Source organism: Balaenoptera acutorostrata, chromosome 16 (genome assembly GCF_949987535.1).
Source record: "Balaenoptera acutorostrata chromosome 16, mBalAcu1.1, whole genome shotgun sequence".
NCBI lineage: Eukaryota > Metazoa > Chordata > Mammalia > Artiodactyla > Balaenopteridae > Balaenoptera > Balaenoptera acutorostrata.
Window position 1 is genome coordinate 81,884,649 of NC_080079.1, and position 19,558 is coordinate 81,904,206.

A 19,558-nucleotide genomic window follows, 5' to 3' on the forward strand; every position below is an offset into this window, starting at 1 on the left:
ATGCATATTACTAAGTGAAATTAGCCAATTTGAAAAGGCTACATACTATATGACTTTCTGGAAAAGTCAAAACTATGGAACCATAAAAAGATCAGTGGTTGCCAGAGGTGGGGGAGAGGCAAGAGCGATACACAGGTGGAGCACAGAGCATCTTTAGGGCAGTAAAAATACTTTATATGATATTATAATGATGAATACATGTCATTATATATTTTTCCAAACCCACAGAATGTACAACAGCAAAGTAAACTCTAAGGTAATCGGTAGACTTTGGGTAATGACGACGTGTCAATGTAGGCTTATCATTAATAACAAATGCGCCATTCTGGTGAGGGATCTTGATGATCAGGGAGGTTCTTCATGTGTGAGGGCAGGAGGGATATGGGAAATCTCTCACCTTCCTATCGATTTTGTTGTGAACCTAAAACTACTCTAAGAAAGATGAAGTCTTTAAAAAAAATCCCAATGCCCTGAACAGAATCCTTTTCTTGAGTTTGGTGACTTTGAAATTCTAAATATTTCTACTCTTGGCTGGCCCTTGCTGCTATGTTCAATGTTCCTAAGGGCCAGGATTCAGTGTTTCAATGTTGAGTGTCCAGCTTCTGCTGGAACTTTGAATAGACATGACCATGGTTCATGGTAATATCCCATTATGGAGGAGGCTGAGGAAGGGTGAAGGATTGAGTGGGAGGCAGCCCATGAGAGACACTTTTGTTTTCAGCTTCCAGCTTTCCCAAGGTGCCATTTTCTGTATTTGAGAATAACAGACTGCCAGAAGTGACAAAAATTAAGACTCAGAGAGAGTAAATGACTTGTCTAAGGTCATTCATCAGTGCCAGGATTGGAACTCAAATCTAAGTTTGTTAACTCTCACTGTTCTCAATACTAACTCAATGTTAACTCTCAATATTCTCTCTATTGTGGCACCTTTCACTGAGCTTCTTGCATGGTCAATGATGGGAAAGAAAGTAGAACTTGGTGGTCTTAAATATGTATCTCTCTTGATATGTTTTGTCATCAACAGGTTCAAATAATTCTGCTGCTACTATGTGTAGCATCCAAGATAGTATGGTCCTACTCTGCATTCTAAAGGGCCTGGCCAGTCTCCTTCTGTGTACTCCCAAAGCACCTGTGCTTTTCTTTCCATCGAGCAGCAATGCACTAAGGTAAGATGGGTCCCTCCTCCAGGCCCAAGGAATGACCCATGGTATGTCTGAAGCAATCACAATCATCTCAATGACTGGCTTAGTTTTGGCCAATGAAATATAAAGATAAATCTGTTGGGGACTTGTGGGAAAGAGTTTCCTCTCTGACAAGGAAGAAAAAGGCTTCTAATCAAATTCCTTTTTATACCCCAGGCAAGGGAGAGGCAGGGAACCTCTTGTTTACTTCCTGTCTTTTGATATTTTCATGATGATAAGATGCTGTTACAGCCATATTGTGATCATGAGACAAAATCAAGAGAATTGGAGAGAAGCCACTGCATTGTTGAATTGCTCAACTTGGGAACTCTCTAGTTTCATGCTTCTTTTTATGTGAAATAATAAGACCACTAATTGTTTTAAACATTCTACTACCTACAGCGAAAATCATTCAAGCTGATTTTGAAAACTTCCTGGAGGAGATGAGAACTAGGTCTTAAAAGATACCAAGATTTACATCGGCAGAAAGGAGGTAGGGAGATCTTCTGTTGGAGGATAAGCTAAGGCAAAGGAATGGGAATTAGCTTGGCCCATGTGGCTGGTGGTGAGAGGACTCTCCAGGCTGCCATGGAGAATGCCAACTGGAATAATTGTCTCTTTCTCCGAACTCACAGTATTTACTCTTCGTGTGTGTATATCGATTTGCAAATGTTTATTTGCTTGCAGAATTTTGTCCACAGGAGGAGAAAAGTGGTTGGCTCAGGTACCTGAGATATGAGAGGATAACGCAGTCTTCTTCCAGGTCTTCATCTGCTGGCCAGGCCCCACGGGCTTGTATTGGAGAGCGGCTGCAGGCAGAAGCCAAAGGAACTCCGCTCATAGGGTGTTGCGCGAGACCGACCAATGGCAGTGCTTTGGTTTCCGGGTAACTAGACTCCACAGAGCTATGGCAGTGTTGACACTGAGGACAGCACCAGCCAGCTATGGGGGCATCACACGGTGGTGCACTGGGCCTCATCATCACCCCCTGGGGGGGGGGCCTGAGCAGCTGTGCGAGGTGAGTGGCCGCTCCCAAGAGATTTCTCTCTGAGCTGCCACAACGTGGGCAGAAGCTGAGGGAGAAAGCCTACATGAACCACGCATGAATTCACTCGAGACAGTCCCTGAGACACAGAAATAACAGCATGAGACTCTGAGGGGACTAGAGTCCTTCACTCTGCAGCGGGGGCCTGATTCTATGAAACAGTCATCACAGTCAATGTGGCTCTGCTAGGATCCTCTGGCAAGTGAGGCTAGATAGGGTTTCTCACGGTCGGCACTATTGATGCTTTGGGCCAGACGACTCTTTGTTGTGACAGCCATCCTGTGCATTGTGGGATACTTAGCAGCACCCCTGGCTTCTACTCACTAGATGCTAGTGGCACTCCTTCTCCTGAGCTGTGACAAGTGAAGACATTTACAAATCTCAAAATGTGACGAGACATTTTGAGAACCGTTGGTCCAGAGAAACATGGGAGGAAGTGTGCCTGTGCATGTGTATGTGTGTGCGTGTGTGTGTGTGTGTGTGTGTGTGTGTATGAGAGAGAGGGAGGGAGAGGGAGAGAGAGACAGAGACAGAGAGAGAGAGAGACAGAGAGAGAGAGGATGTGCATGAGAGAGAATATAATGTATCTGTTAGTTATTTACATTTATGTTTGTTGATCATTTAGATTTTCACATTTTCACTTTAAAAAAGCTTCAGTAAACATTTCCTTAGTTTAATCTGTGTCAGCATTTTAAATTATTTTCTTGTGATAAATTCCTAGACAGAATTGCTTGGTGAAAAAGTGGCAAGCTTTAAGGCTTTTTATATATATTGAATAAATGACCTCTAGAAAGATTTTTCCAATTTAAATTTGACATTTCTTTTTAATCTTTACAGAATTTAGGACCTAGTTTTACACATGGTAGCTGTGTAATGAGTACTTTGTAGTTAGTTGATTGAATGTTGGTTGTGAGTTTCCATCCCTCTTTTTTCAACAACTATCTGGGTGTGTTGGTATATGACACTTCACAACAATTTCTATGTGGGCTGGGTCTGCAGAAGGAACTTATTGCTATATGGATTATTTCCTGTAGACCCATGCCTTTTAAAGTGTGGTTCCGGAACCCATGGTCTCCACATGTGAATGTGTTAAAAATGCAAATTCTCTGGTCCCACACCTGGACCTACTTTGGGTTTTAAAATCCTTCCAAGTGATCTTCTGAAAGCTAAAATTTAAGAATGACTGTCTACAAACAATAAATGCTGGAGAGGCTGTGGAGAAAAGGGAACCCTCTTGCACTGTTGGTGGGAATGTAAATTGGTACAGCCACTATGGAGAACAGTATGGAGGTTCCTGAAAAAACTACAAATAGAGCTACCATATGATCTAGCACACCGACTCCTGGGCATATATCCAGATAAAACCGTAATCTGAAAGGATACATGCACCCCAATGTTCACTGAAGCGCTATTTACAACAGCTAAGACATGGAAGCAACCTAAATGCCCATCGACAGAGGAATGGATAAAGAAGATGTGGTACATATATACAATGGAATATTACTCAGCCATAAAAAGAATGAAATAATGCCATTTGCAGCAACATGGATGGACCTAGAGATTATCACAGGAAGTGAAGTAAGTCAGACAGAGAAAGACAAACATCATGTGATATCACTTACATGGGGAATCTAATTTTTAAAAAATGATACACATGAACTTATTTACAAAACAGAAACAGACTTACAGATATCGAAAACAAACTTATGGTTACCCAAGGGGAAACACTGGGGGGAGGGATAAATCAGGAGCGTGGGATGAACATACACACACTACTGCATATAAGACAGATAACCAACAAGGACCTACTGTATAGCACAGGGAACTCTACTCAGTATTCTGTGATAACCTATATGAGAAAAGAATCTAAAAAAGAATGACTATATGTATATGTGTAACTGAATCACTTTGCTGTAGACCTGAAACTAACACAACATTGTAAATCAACTATACTCCAATAAAATTAAAATAAAAAAAAAAAGAATGACTGCAGCCGACAATAAAAATGAACAAACACTGCTCTCATCAGCATGAAAACTGCTGTTTCCTAGACATTCCGTCTATCATGGCATCTCTCAGGTGGGAGCTGGGCAGCCTGCTCTTTGTTCATAAGAGGTTGGGAGCCTTCGCAATCTAAATGCACGTAATGCTATCTAACTCCATCTGGTGCCCTGGTTGGTCTCTGAGAGGCTCTTCCCCTGCCCACACCTTTACATATACGAAGGCCCAACGCATCCTGCCTGACAGTCCATGGCCTATGAGCCAACAGCTTGGATGATTAAATGAAGAATGATGCTTGCATGTTCAACCTCCTTTGCTAGATTGCTCATTAGATAGATAATGGTCTATCTTGGCCAGATATGAAGTCCATTGTAAGTGAGGTGGCCCATCTGTTCAGGGATGGATCTTATTAGTATAATCAGAGACCATGGGGCTCTGGCAGGCACCTTTGCCAGACAGAAGAGCAGCAAAGTCCCTGGGGCTGAACTGCATGGGTGGATGTGAGCAGAGTAGAGGAGATGATGGGGGGTTGCACACACCTTCCAAGGCTGAGTCACTCAGTCCTCCACATGGGACAACCCCAGGGCATCCAGATGCCTTCCCCAAGTGTAGAAGACACAAAGCCAGGAGGTCAATTTGGAAGGGAACTGCTGCAGTTGGCAGAGACCTTGGTGCTTGAACTCACACCTGGTTCCCCTCCTCCTCTGTTAGAAATGAGTTTCTGTCTAACAGCTTCTGACATCTGTAATCCCTGGGGCTTGCAGGAGGGTGTGTGTGTGCAGTTCCTTAATTAGACTGCACCAGCTCTTATAAGCAGGGGCTGTGCCTGTCACTACATGCTTAGCTTTACTTACAATGGGGAATTTTAAATGGGACTGACTGCACTCTAAATGCTCATGCACTAAGGTACCCCATCTTCAGGTTTCCAAGGGAACATTGGGTGGTCCTGCCCACAAGACACATGCTTCTGAGAAGCTGACTATGTAAGGGATTGAAAAACTTAATGAAAAACAATTAGTCAAAACTCTTCATTGGGGCCAGTCCAGCTACTGCTTTGTAACTGAGAAGCTTTAAAATGGTGAAATGCATCATTATTCATGTCTGGCATCTTTATCCCAGGTTGATAGCAGCCTATCTGGTGATGAGTTCAGAGAGTCAGCAGCTCAAGGAGACTGGGTTAAATTCTAAACAAGCCAGGAAGCTTTACATCCCCTCTGGCTGGGAGGCACCAACTAGTGAAAATAATCCCCTCTTATTTAAGCAGCCCAGCTCAGTGAATAAAGCAGCCATTCTAAGGAAATGGGTGCTGGGGTTACAGCAGTAATAGCTGAAGGGGGAGTCAAAATAAAATGCTCACCGTCAGAAAACACATTTGCATGACTGGATGCCTCTGTATCTGTGAGTAGCACAGCTTGGCATGAATGGAATGCGCTGGAATGAAGAAGAATCCTAGGGGTCCTTGCTGACCCTAACAAGAGTGAAGGGTGATCAACTGTCCTGGTTTTAGCAATCGAAGTCCGTGTCCCTAGAAGTCCCCCAGGCCCTGGCAAACCAAGATGGTGGATCACCCTACCTGGCTTCTGGAGGTCTTGACTCACACTCTCTTCCCAAAGAAGTCCTTCAGAGATGGCTGAATTCCTCATGAGATACATTTTAGGCAGCTCTGGAAAATAAGAAAGCCAAGTCAGCTGTTTTGATCTGAACTTTGCTTCTCCCTATGAAGTGTGTGCTCAGCGTATGAAGATTTTATATGTTTTTCCTACCTCTCAGATCTAAGGCCAAGAAGCAGCAGGTATGGTGGTCCTAAAGGGGGGCAGCTACTCGTGTTGGAAGTAGAGTCTGTCTCAACACTGGAAGCCAGCCTTCCCTAGGTCCCTTGAGGCTTTTCCAGGTGCCTGCCCTTAACTTCTGGGGTTTCAGCAAGAGGTATTAGGTGAGGTGAGGTGTCACAGTGGGGGATGTGTATTATAATGTTTCAAGAAGTTTTGGCGTCTTTCCCACTCAGTTACTTAGGGATGATGAGTTACCTCTCTCATCCCTAGGATTCTGGTCAGGCATGTTTTCCTTTAAGGGCTTATTAATGCCATTTTGGAGTTTTGACATTGTCTGGCTACAAAGTCTAAAGTTCTGAAAAGCACTTAGTTCCAGAATATTTGAAAACAGAACAGTAGAATGTGTTGAGAGTATGGTTTCTGGAGTCAGACTTCCTGGGTTTGAATCCCATTTCTTTCCCTTTTTAGTATGTATGACCTTGGGCAAGTTATTCAAATTCTCTGACCTTAGTTTCCTTACCTATAAAACAGGGATAGTAATGGTGTCTTTCTCATAAAGTTGTTGTGAGAATAAAATGAGCTAATTTATAAAACAGTGATTTTTTAATTAAAAATATCTCTTCCAGCTTTACTGAGATATAATTAACATTAATGTTGTGTAAGTTTAAGGTGTTCAGTGTGTTGATTTGATATACTTATATATTGCAAAATGATTACCACCATAGCGTTAGTTAACACTTCCATCACGTCATTACCATTTCTTTTTGTGATGAGAACATTTAAGACTTACTGTCTTAGCAACGTTCAGGTATATAATACAGTGTTATTAACAATAATCACCATGCTGTACGTTAGATCCCTTCGAACTTATTCAATTTTTTTTTTTTTAGTTCTAAGAAATTTATTATTTAACTCTTTCCATATGCATATTAAGGTAGCGTTAGTTTATTACTTACATGAATTTATATTTTATAGATTTATAATATCCACAACTGAATTTGCAAAGGGGTAATTTATAACTCAAATTTAATTTCTACATGATTTACGATAGCCATCAAGATACTAGAGTTACCATAAATATCTGATATAAACTAACAAATTACTAACATATTATAATGCCATAAAATCATTTATTTTAACAATTTTTAATTTATAGTCAAGGTACACTAGAAAATACTGGGATTTTGAATCTGACAAATGTGGATGAAAAATATGGAACGCTTCACGAATGTGCGTGTCATCCTCGTGCAGGGGCCATGCTAATCTTCTCTGTATCATTCCAATTTTAGTATATGTGCTGCTGAAGAGAGCACCTTATTTATCTTGTGACGGACAGTTTGTACCTGTAGCATAAGCCCTAACGGTTGGTTTTTCTTTTTGTGATGCAAGTGTCTGACTTAAGCTTTGATTGCCAAGGGCGCCACTTCAAAGAGGCATCCACTTCAAAGACAGCTATCTCTTATAAACACCTTGCCAGCCACGTGACTAGATAAAGAGCCAGCCTGAGCTGCCCCCAACTGCCCCAGGCTCCTCTGTTTCAGAGATTTAAAAAAATAACAGCTTGGGCTTCCCTGGTGGCGCAGTGGTTGAGAACCTGCTTGCCAATGCAGGGGACACGGGTTCGAGCCCTGGTCTGGGAAGATCCCACATGCCACAGAGCAACTGGGCCCGTGAGCCACAACTACTGAGCCTGCGCGTCTGGAGCCTGTGCTCCGCAACAAGAGAGGCCGCGATAGTGAAAGGCCTGCGCGCCACGATGAAGAGTGGCCCCCGCTTGCCGCAACTAGAGAAAGCCCTCGCACAGAAGCGAAGACCCGACACAGCCAAAAATAAATAAATAAACTTGAAAAAAGGCCACAAGCAAAAATTGTATATATATATAAAAAAATAACAGCTTTATCGAGACATAATTCACATACTATAAAGTTCACACTTTAAAGTATACAATTCAGTGGTTTTTAGTATATTTACAGAGTTGAGCAACCATCACCGTGATCTATTCCAGAACATTTCTGTCATTCCAAAAAAAAATCCCATACCTATTAGCAGTCAGTCCCAATTCCCTTTCTCCCATCCCCTGGCAATCACTAATTGACTTTAAGTCTCTACTTATTTGCCTATTAGGGACATTTCATATAAGTGGAATCATACAATATGTGACCTTTCGTGTCTGGCTTCTTTCACTTAGCATAATGTTTTCAAGGTTTGCCCATATTGTAGCTTGGGTCAGTATTTACTTCCTTTTTACTTCTGAATACTATTTCATTGTATTGCTAGACCACATTTGTTTATCTACTCATCAACTAAGGAACACCTGAATTGTTGAAAATACTCTTTTAAAATTACACAGCATAAAACAATCCCACATAATGTATACGTGTACTAATAATGATTGCTAATATTTATTGAGCACTTACTATATACCAGGGGTTGTTCTAAATGCTTATATGTTTTACCCCATTTAATGTTCACTTCAAACCTATGAGGTTGCTGTCACTATTATTCCCATTATTTTTATGAGGAAATTAGGAAATAGGGAGATTAAGTAACATATCTCAAGATAAAGAGCTAGTACGTGATTCAAACCTAGGGAGTCTGTCTGCAAAGCCTGCACTTTATTTTTCATTAAAAATTATTATATAATAAAACTGACTTTTTTGGGGGAATATACATTTCTATGAATTGTAACAGACACTGCCACAATCAGATAAAGAACTATTCCATAACACCAAAATACTCTTTTATATCCATCTTAACTGTTGGAGGAGGTCATTGAGAGGATGTGACAGCTGGTTTCAGAGATCTTGATTGATTTCAATAACTGACCATTTGGGCTGCTTGTTTATTCTCTTCCCACGTTTTAAATTCCCATTCTGTGTTTTAAATTCCCCAATAAAAAGAAGGCCCTTGAAACCCTAGGTCCCCATACTTGATCCCAATAAAAGCAGAACCCTAGGCCTGCTGCCTCTCTTTCTCTACCCCTGACTTCACTGTGCGGCCCGAGGTGTGCTGTGTAATTTCCAGAACCTTTGAATAATAAACCTTTTTTCCAAAGTTTCCTGTTGGTTATTGCTGAGGGCATTTTACAATCATGATAAGAACCACAAGGGTCCAGCAACAACACTAGTTACTGATAGGCTGAGACCGGCATAAAACAGTACTCTTGACCAAAATCTCCCCATTTCTCCTACCTCTCAGCCCTTGGTAACCACCACTCTACTCTCTGTTTCTATGAGTTTGGCTTTTTTAGATTCCACATAAGTGTTACCATGCAGCATTTGTCTTTCTCTGACTTATTTCTCTTAGCATAATGTTCTCAAGGTCCATTCATATTATCTCAAATAGTAGCATTTCCTTCTTTCTCATCAGTGAATATTTTTCCATTGTGTATATGTATACTACAACTTCTTTATCAACTCATCCCTTGAGGGACACTTAGGTTGTTTCCATATCTTGGCTACTCTGAATAATGCTCCAATGAACATGGGAGTGAAGATATCCCTTCAAGGTCCTGTTTTCACTTCCTTTGGATACATACCCAGAAGTGGAATCACTGGATCATACAGTGGTAGTTCTATTTTTAATTTCTTGAGAAACCTCCATACTGTGTTCCATAGTGGCTGCAATAATTTACTTTCCCACCAACGGTGCACAAGGGTTTCCTTTTCTCCACATCCTCACCAACACTTATCTTCTGTCTTTTCAGTGACAGCCATTCTAACAGGAATGTGGTGATAGCTCGTTGTGGTTTTGACTTGCATTTCTCTGTTGATTAATGATGTTGACCTTCTTTTCATGTATCTGTTGGCCATTTGTAGGTCTTGTCTTCTTTGGAAAAATGTCTATTCGTTCCTCTGCCCATTTTTAATCAGATTTTTTCCTGCTATTGAGGTGTATGAGAACTTTATTTAGATATTAACCCCTTATTAGATATGATTTGCAAATATTTTCTCCCATTCCACAGGTTTCCTTTTCATTTTGTTAGTGTTCATTTTGTTGAAAAGAAGCATTTCTTTTGCTGTGCAGAAATTTGATGTAGTTCCACTTATTAATTTTTGCTTTTGTTGCTTGTGCTTTTGGTGTTACATACAAAAAATTTCTGCCAAAACCAATGTCAAGAAGGTTTTTCTTATGTTTTCTTGTAGGAGTTTTATTGTTTCAAGTCTTATGCTTAAGTATTTAATCCATTTCGAGTTAATTTTTGTGAGTGGTGTAAGGGGTTCAATTTCTTTCTTCTACATGCGGTTATCCAATTTTCCCAGAACTATTTATTGAAGAGACTATCCTTCACCCATTGAGTATTCATGGCTTCCTTGGGAAATATTAGTGGACTGTATATGCTAGGATTTATTTCTGGTTCTCTCTTCTGGTCCATTGGTCTATATGTCTATTTTTATGCCAGTACCATACTGTTTGGATTACTATAACTTTGAAATTAGGAAGTGTAATGTTTCCAGTATTTTCTTCTTTCTTATGATTGCTTTGACTATTCAGGGTTTTCTGTGGTTTCATACTAATTTTAGGATCTTTTTTTCTATTTCTGTGAAAAATGCCATTAGAATTTTGATAGGGATTGCATTAACTCTATAGACAGCTTTGGGTAGTATGGCCATTTTTAACAATATTAATTCTGCCAATCCTTGAGTACAGACTATCTTTCCATTTTCTGTCTTATTTAATTTCTTTCATCAAAGTCTCATGGTTTTCAGTGTACAGATCTTTCACCTCCTTTGCTAAATTTATTCCTAAGTATTCCATTATTTTTTATATTATTGTGAATGGGGATTGTTTTTATTTCTCTTTCAGATGCTTTATTGTTAGTGTGTAGAAATGCAAGTGATTTCTGTATGTTGATTTTGTATCCTGCAACTTTACTGAACTCATTGATTAGTTCTAACATTTTTTGGTGACGCTTTTAAGATTTTCTATATATAAGATCATATAATTTGCAAATAAAGAAAATTTTACTTCTTCCTCTTTGATTTGGATGCTTTTTATTTCTTTTTCTTGCCTGATTGCTCTAGCTAGGACTTCCAGTACTATGCTGAACAGGAGTGGTGAGAATGGATATTCTTTTCTTGTTCCTGATCTTAGAGGAAAAGCTTTAAACATTTTACCACTGAGTATGATGTTAGCTGTGGGTTTGCCCAAAGCTTTTATTATGTTGAAATATGTTCCTTCTATACCTAGTGTAGAGAGTTTTTATTGCGGGGATGTTCAATTTTTAAAAAAAATTATTTTATTTATTTTTGGCTCTGTCAGGTCTTAGTTGTGGCATGCAGGATCTTTGTTGAGGCATGTGGGGTCTTTCATTGCAGCGCATGGGCTCTCTGTTGTGGTGCGCGGGCTTCTCTCTAGTTGTGGCATGTGGGTTTTCTCTTCTCTAGTTGTGGCGCGCAGGCTCTGGGGCGCATGGGCTCTGAAGCTGTGGTGCGTGGGTTCCAGAGCGTGTGGGCTCTGTAGTTTGCAGCATGTGGGCTCTAGTTGAGGCATGCGAGCTCAGTAGTTGTGGCACGTGGGCTTAGTTGTCCCACAGCATGTCGGATCTTAGTTCCCTGACCAGGGATCGAACCCACATCCCCTGCATTGTAAGGTGGATTCTTTACCACTGGACCACCAGGGAAGTCCCAAGAGGATGTTCAATTTTGTCAAATGTTTTCTCTGCATCTACTGAGATGATCATATGACTTTTACCTTTCTTTTTACTAATGTGGTGGAATGTTGATTGATTTGTAGATGTTGAACTATCTTTGCATCCATGGGATAAATCCCCCTTAATCATGGTGTATGATCTTTTTAATGTGCTGTTGAATTCAGTTTGTTAATATTTTTTGAGAATGTTTGCATCTTTATTCATCAGGAATATTGGTGTATAGTTTTCTTTTCCTGCAGTGTCCTTATCTGGCTTTGGTATCAATGTAAAGCTGGCCTCCTAGAATGAGTTTGGGAGTGTTCCCTCCTTCTCCTCAATTTTGCGGAAGAGTTTTAGAAGGATTGATGTTAATTTTTTAAATGTTGGTTGGGGGCTTCCCTGGTGGCGTAGTGGTTGAGAATCCGCCTGCCAATGCAAGGGACATGGGTTCGAGCCCTGGTCTGGGAAGATCCCACATGCCGCAGAGCAGCTGGGCCCGTGAGCCACAGCTGCTGAGCCTGCGCGTCTGGAGCCTGTGCTCTGCAACAAGAGAGGCCGCGATAGTGAGAGGCCCGCGCACCGCGATGAAGAGTGGCCCCCACTTGCCACAACTAGAGAAAGCCCTCACACAGAAACGAAGACCCAACACAGACATAAATAAATAAATTAATTAATTAAAAAAAATGTTGGTTGAATTCACTATCGAAAACATCTGGTCCTTTTTTTTGTTGGGAGGTTTTTGATTACTGATTCAATCTCCTCACTTATTATTGGTCTGTTCCAATTCTCTGTTTTTTCATTATTTAGTCTTGGTAGGTTGTATGTTTCTAGTAATTTTTCTATTTCTTCTAGGTTGTCCATTTTCTTGGCATAAAATTGTTCATAATAGTTTTTTTTAAAAAAATTTATTTCATTGAAGTATAGGTGATTTACTATGTTAATTTCTGTTGTACAGCAAAGTGATTCACTTATACACACACATACACACACACACGTGTGTGTGTGTGTGTGTGTGTGTGTGTGTGTGTATCCTTCTCCATTATGGTTTATCACGGGATATTGAATAAAGTTCCCTGTACTTTATTCAGGGAACAGTAGGACCTTGTTGTTTATCCATTATAATATATATACATATATATACATATATATACATATATATACATATATATACATATATATATATATATATATATATATATATATAAATAAAATAGTTTGCTTCTGCTAATCCCAAACTCCCAATCAATCCCTCCCCCACCCCTCCCCTCCCTGGCATAGTAGTTTCTTATGATCCTTTTTATTTCTGTGGCATGAGTTGTAATGTCTATTCTTTGATTTCTGATTTTATTTGAGTCTTTTTTTTTCCCTTAGTCTAGCTAAAGTTTGTCAATTTTGTTTCTCTTTTCAAAAATCAACTCTTAGTTTCATTAATCTTTTCTGTTGTTTTTCTGATCTCTATTTTATTACTGCTTGCTCTCATCTTGTGTCTTGGAAAGGATTGTTTGGATTGAAATTTTGTGCTGACCAATTAGCTTCATGAACTTGGAAATATATATCTCTCCCCAGATTTGGGAAGTTATTAGCCATTATTTATTTAAATAAGCTTTCTACTAATTTCTCTTTCTTCCTTCTGGGACCCCAGTGATGTAAAACTTTTTTTCTTTTAATGGTGTCACATATGTACAGTAGGCTTTATTCCTTTTCATTTTTTCCTTTTGCTCCTCTGATTGGATAATTTCAATTGGTCTGTTTTCTTGTTCACTGATTCTTTCTTCTGATTCATCAAGCCTACTGTTGAAGCTCTCTATTGAATTCTTAGATTCAGTCATTAATTCACCAGCTTCAAGATTTCTGTTTGGTCCTTTTTTATCTCTTTGTTGAACTTCTCATTTTGTTCTTGTACTGTTTCCCTGATATTGTTAAATTGTTTATCTGTGTTCTCTTATAGCTCTCTGAACATCTTTGGAAAAATCATTTAGAATTCTTTGTTGGGAAATTCCTGGATCTCTACTTCTTTGGGGCCAGTAACTGGAGACTTACTATATTCCTTTGGTAGAGTCATGTTTTCCCAATTCTTCATGATCCCTATAGCTTTGCTTAGGTGTCTGTACATTTGAAGAAGCAGTCATCTCTTCCAGGCTTTATAGACTGAATTTGGTAAAGGAAGACTTTCACCTACAGGAAGGGGCATCCTGGAGCATGACACCAGGTCCAATGGTACAAAGTGCTACATGAGATGACACTGGGTCCAAGGTGGCATGATGTTCATTACGCTCAGTCTGCTGAGGTCCAGAGCATTGATGAATGTATGGTTCTTGGTGAGGACTGCAGGGAGTCTTCAGTGTCTGCAAGAGCTTTGGGGATCCTCAGTGGCACCTTCAGGTCCAGCTAGTATGGACTAGGAGGGCAGGCAATGGTGGCGCCTGGAGCTGGTGGCGTGCATACACTTGGCTGTGGGGCCAGCTACAGGTGCCTATGTAGTGGCAGGGTCTGGTTACAGACAAATGTAGTGGTGCAGCCCAGGGCAGTCAGAAAGGCCAGGGCAAACTATGGGCTTACTGGAAGCTGTAGGGGCTTTGCTGTCAGTGTGCTCACTTGTGACTGCATAGTTGTCCCTCCACAGCCAGGCCCTGCACTGGGGGCCTGTGATGAGGGTTGGGCCAGGGCCATTCAGGTACACAGCTAGAGGGGCTTGCTGCAGGTGAACACGGTAGTGCAGGCCAGGACAGAAAACGGCCTGATCTGGGCCCGTTGCAATTGCAGGGGCCCTGGCTGTCAGCATGCCATCCTGTAGCTGCACAGTCTCCCCCAAGGTGTGCTCCCAGTAGTGGAGGCTGGTGACAGGTGTCAGGCAAGCAGCATACCAGTACATATCTGGAGGGTGATTCCCAAGCATATGCACAGCGATGGGTTCCTCTGTGGGAGTCTAGGCTGGAGTTTTGCATTTGCATAGCCACAGAGGTCTGGACTGGCTGCAGGTGTAGTCCCTGGGCTCTAGTAGGGGCAGGAGGGAGGGAGCAGGGAGGTACTCTGGCAGCTGGCATCAATGAACATGAATACCTGTGGGGCAAATTCTGGTGAAATCTGTAAGGGGGGTCCACATCAGTTGTGCTGACCAATGGCTTCTTCAGCGGCCAAATCTGCTCAGTTTGTCCGCAAAGCAGGTCACTGTGAACCGAAATGGCTCCTCCCATGTGGCTGCTATTGGTAGCCCCTGCTTTTCTCCCTTGGCTCTTCTTTTCTTAGCTGGCTCTACACATCTCATCTTTGGCAGCCTGGGCAGGGTAAAACTGAACTGAGGCCTTCATGTGGTACCTGGAAAGGCTGGGGAAGCTGGTTGCTCACCCTGCTCTACTTCTCCTGGCAAGGGGGACTCTTTCTACCTGGGAAGTTCCCTCTTGGCATGGAGCAATGCTCGCTTGGGGGATGGGACGATTCACGCAAAATGAAGCTGTCTTTCTTCTCTTGTGTGGTTATTCTCAGGGTTTCCTCCCACTGTGTTGCTAAAGTTCCTTAAGCAGACTCCAGAGCTTTCCCAGAGCTGCTTTTGTTCATGGATAGCTGTCTAATTGTTGATCTTTGTGAGGAAATGGAGGCTGGAGTGATGTCACCTCCAAGAATGTATATAAAATGCTTAGAGCACAGAATGAATGCTATATAAACATTTGCTCTATTACAGTGATTACTGTTAATGTTGCAGGTGGAAAGAGTTTAGCAGACATGGGTCCAAAATATACCTTTACTATTTGGTAGCTGTATGGTTTAGGCAATTTATTTCACCTTTCAGGGTCTCGGTTTTCTCATCTGTAAAGTCATACCTCTTGGTTTGTTATGAGAACCCAGTGAGATAACTAGTTAAAGTATCCAGCAAAATGTCTGGCACCCTGCTTGCTCAATACATGTTGATACTTTTCCATCCACAGTAAGTTAACATAGATTTGGTGCCAGAATCACTTAGTCACATTATTCGGGTAGTTACATACAAGGCACTAATAGGGATGATCAAAGCTGGTCCTTGCACTGTCATTGCTTCTGGTTGGGTGCAGTATGTGCTAACCGTTCAGCTTGATTAAAAGTAACATCCAAGGTCTCTTTGGAACTTCAATGGCAAGGGCTACTGAAAACATTTCTGTGAACCCCGTAGCTCCTGAGAATATATAGTCTCACTTCAGAACACAGTGTATTTTCATAAGAGGCATGGAAACTGTTTACCAGCTCCTGGAGGATTTGGTTACAGCCCCAAGATTGCTTACCAGCCATAAATGAATGCTTTTGTCTCACTGGAGCCAGCTCCCTACCATGCGGTAACCGGAGGAATGCCAACTAGGGCGCGGAGACCTTTCCCCGGCTGCCGCCATCACTGCTTGCCTGGCTCCGGAACGTTCCTTGTGTCTTCCGCCCCTTTTATCCCCTGCTTCCATGGCATGGCCTCACACTCCCTCTGCTCTTTTCCTCTGATACCTTTTCTGGCTCACAAAAGCGCATCCCCAGCCCTCCCTGACCACCCCCCCCCACACACACACACAAGGCAGCTTCCACATAGCATCACATTGTCTATTTGCTCCTCTTGCTCTTATTTCTCGGAAGAATCTAGCTTTCAGGCTTGATCTCTTATTTCTTGAGCGGCCAAGAAATGAGACCCTTCCTGATCCATGAGTAGGGTTCGTGCCTCTACCATGGTTCGAAGGAAAGTCCACAGTTGTCCTGGGGCACACATGAGGCATGAATGGGCCCAGTGCCAGTCACCACACAAGAAAGGCCAATGGTGTAACTATCTTTACCTTTATCTTTACCTTTACCTTTAGTATATGTATACTCTCATTATTTTCACTAGCTTCCATTTTTATCAGAAGGTCAGATAAGTGGACCATGGATTCTAGCCAACTGTTCTAAGTCACATTCTTGAGTCTTAAATATAGCAGATCATGTCCAGGTGATATCATTTGCATCCTTTCATTACGTTAAACAGTTCACGCTTCTGGTTATCTGATATGAATGTAAAGCTGAATAAACAACATGGTTGTTTCATGGGTATGAGATCATGCCTTTTTACCCTAATGTTTGAACTTTTAGTAGTCACCTAACAGCATGCCATGTTTGTGCCAAGTGCTGTGAGAAAAATTCACAAAAGATATGACATATGTGCATGACACGTGCATTATGGTGACAGAGAGAGATAAAGTTATCAGTGATGACAGGACACAGTAAAAATCTATGACAAAGACACACTGAGGGGAGCACGTTGAGTCCTAGTTGGAGGCGGGGGGGTGGGTAGGACAAGGAGGAGATTTTGGAACACTCACACTACGCTGACTGGAGCAGTGGGTAAAAGCCAGATGGATGAAGACAGGTGGGAGAGATCTACAACTCCCTTAGTCCTTTGTCCCTTCTGATTTTGTCACCATAGACTATACTTTACCCCGTTCTCTCTGTGCATCAGGGACTCTGCAATTGTCACATAAAGGCATAAAGGAATGCAAATCCCTGCTTCTCATAGTGTAATTTAAAAAGTAAAATCTCTATCCTTTAGGAAACAGTGACTGTTTAGGGTAGTTTTGCTTCACCCTATATTCAGGCATGGCCTGTAATTTTAGTTTTTGGTTTGTTCTGAACCAACACATCATGATACTAGGGTTGCAGCTGGAGTAGATTACCCTGGATCTCTGAGCTTTAGAAGACATACCATTTCTACAATGCCCTGCACCCTCATCTTTGGCCCTGCTCAGGGAGTCTGTAATCATGGAAATGGGACAAGAAAACTTCATGAGGGAAGTTTTCTGCTTGGAGAGTTCAGGCCTGTGTAAGTGGCAGGAGAAATGTCTGGGTTGTCAGAGAACAGTATAAGGGTTTGGGATTCCAGGAGAAGGTAGGAAGAGACAAAGAGGGAACTTACAAGGGAAATGAGGTAGCTTCAAATATAAACTTGGTCTTCCTTGGGGCATTTTTGTGGGGTTCTGATTAGGTCCTTAACTAAGTTGCTCTGGCCAACAGGAAATGAGATATCACATTTCTCAAGAGGTAATCAGGCCTTAGCAACACCAGCACATGTAGTGGAATTGCAAGGACTCCTATCCAAAAATGCCAGACTTTATTTTCTGGAAATATCTATTGTTCCTGGAAAACTAAAAGCCCTCTGCAGTCTTCAAGGCCTGACTGGGTCTGAAGGTTCTGTGCTGCTGAGCTATAGGTCAGGATGGGATGAACCAGCAGCTGGGGTGTGGGGTACCCCTGTCCACTAGGGTTTGATTTCACTCTAAGTTCTTTAACACCAGCTTCTTGCCAAGGCTTCACCAGCTGTTTATTATCATAACCAACCATTATCTGAGCTGGAGAACCTCACATAACCTTACCCAAAATTCAGAGCTGGGATGGAATTTTGAGTACAGTGTTAGAATTTCAGACAAGGGCCAATTAGAGAAAATGTTGCCTCGCCCCTCACAGTTCATGTTGCAGTAAGTCCAAAACAAAAACCACAGACTGTTTGTGATTACTTAATATTACTCTGGTACATAGTCTACTCAAATGAAAAACAAAATGCAATTTATTCCATTATACTGAGAAATAAAATAAAACTTATTGTAATCATTAGCAGAATATGTTTGAAGAGAAGATAATTTACTTTTAAAATTTTAGTCAAAGTAACTTTTTCCACTGTACGTACTTCAAAACTACATAACTGATAACTATTCTAATTCTTTTAAGCAACACAGGGAGGAAACAGTGGGTGAAAAAATAATTTCCCTTTTGAAGAATAATCCAATCAAAAGAATGTTGCACAATAATGTTGAAAATAACTCTGAAATTATTTGGGATAATAAATTTAAAGTACTGTAATATAAATTATGATTATGCAAGAAAAAACAGAAATAAGATAGTTAAAAAGTAAGTAGCATATTTCTGTAAGAAATTTTCAAAGAGTGTTTCAAAAACAGAATCAGAGTTATCAATCTAAGGGAATAGATATAGCTGACATTTCAGCACCTCCGGAACCTGTTCTGCTCCATTTTTGCTTCTGTCAGAGTCTGTCCTAGAGACTGAGTAAAGATTTCATCCCCTCTTCTATTATCTATTTATTTAAAGAGGAATTAGGAAGCTAGCTGAACATAAGAACTGAGTGTGACCTCCAAAAGAAGATGAGTTAGAAAATAAAATGGGGAGTACCTTGAATAATGGCAGAAATATACTGACTGGGGAAATTTAAGCAGCTCCTGCTCAGACACTGAAAACAGCAAGCCCTTATTTGTTATCATCGGTGAAATGGTTTCCCAAACATAGGCTGATGGACCTGGGAAAGCTGAGCTCTCACTGGTTGTTATCTCTTTCCTTCTTATGTATCCAGAACTCTTTCATGGGCATAACTACTTTTCTTCCTGGCTGGGCACCTCCAGTAATTACAAGGACTTGAAAATGAGACAGCTGTCAGCCCTCTGATTGCTAGGGTTGATGTGACTGACCCGGCTGGCATATCCTCTTCCTTACTCCTCACACCATGAGGAATCCTCCTGAAGTTCTGAAAGGATGACTTTTGCAAGTAGAGAGGATTATTTTTCAATAAAAGGAAAGCAATCACAGCACTCCCCTGTAATGAACTTTGTATCAGTTGGCTAATTTAAGCAGAAATGGTGCTTATTATGAGGGTATTGGGAATATTTTTATTTTTTATTTTATTATTTTTTGGGGGGGAATATTTTTAGATGAGAATATAAAAGAATATATTCATGATTTTGGAAATAGTGAGGAAAGATTTCTAATTCAAGACAAAGCACAAACTACACAAAACGATAAATTTGACTACATAAAAGTGTAATTAAAATCTGTATCAAAAGACACTGGAGGCACTTGATATCCAGTGCAGGCTCTGGTCACCACAACACCAGTCACACCTCCTATCAAGGGGATAACGTCCAGCATGCACTGAGGAAAGAGG

The 19,558-nt window shown here is 41.1% G+C and overlaps 1 long non-coding RNA gene and 1 other non-coding gene across 3 annotated transcripts in view; both read right to left on the reverse strand.

Annotated features, from left to right (window-relative positions):
• The window catches only part of LOC130705078 (uncharacterized), a 415,252-nt gene that overhangs the window by 64,398 nt on the left and 331,296 nt on the right, over window positions 1–19,558 (reverse strand). For both annotated transcript variants that reach the window (XR_009005739.1, XR_009005740.1), the window contains exon 3: window positions 5,801–5,890. This is a non-coding gene — a long non-coding RNA (uncharacterized LOC130705078). The remainder of the gene's footprint in view (window positions 1–5,800; window positions 5,891–19,558) is intronic.
• LOC114236379 (U6 spliceosomal RNA) lies at window positions 7,206–7,312 on the reverse strand. The gene has a single exon (XR_003622358.1). It is a non-coding gene; the product is annotated as a U6 spliceosomal RNA (small nuclear RNA).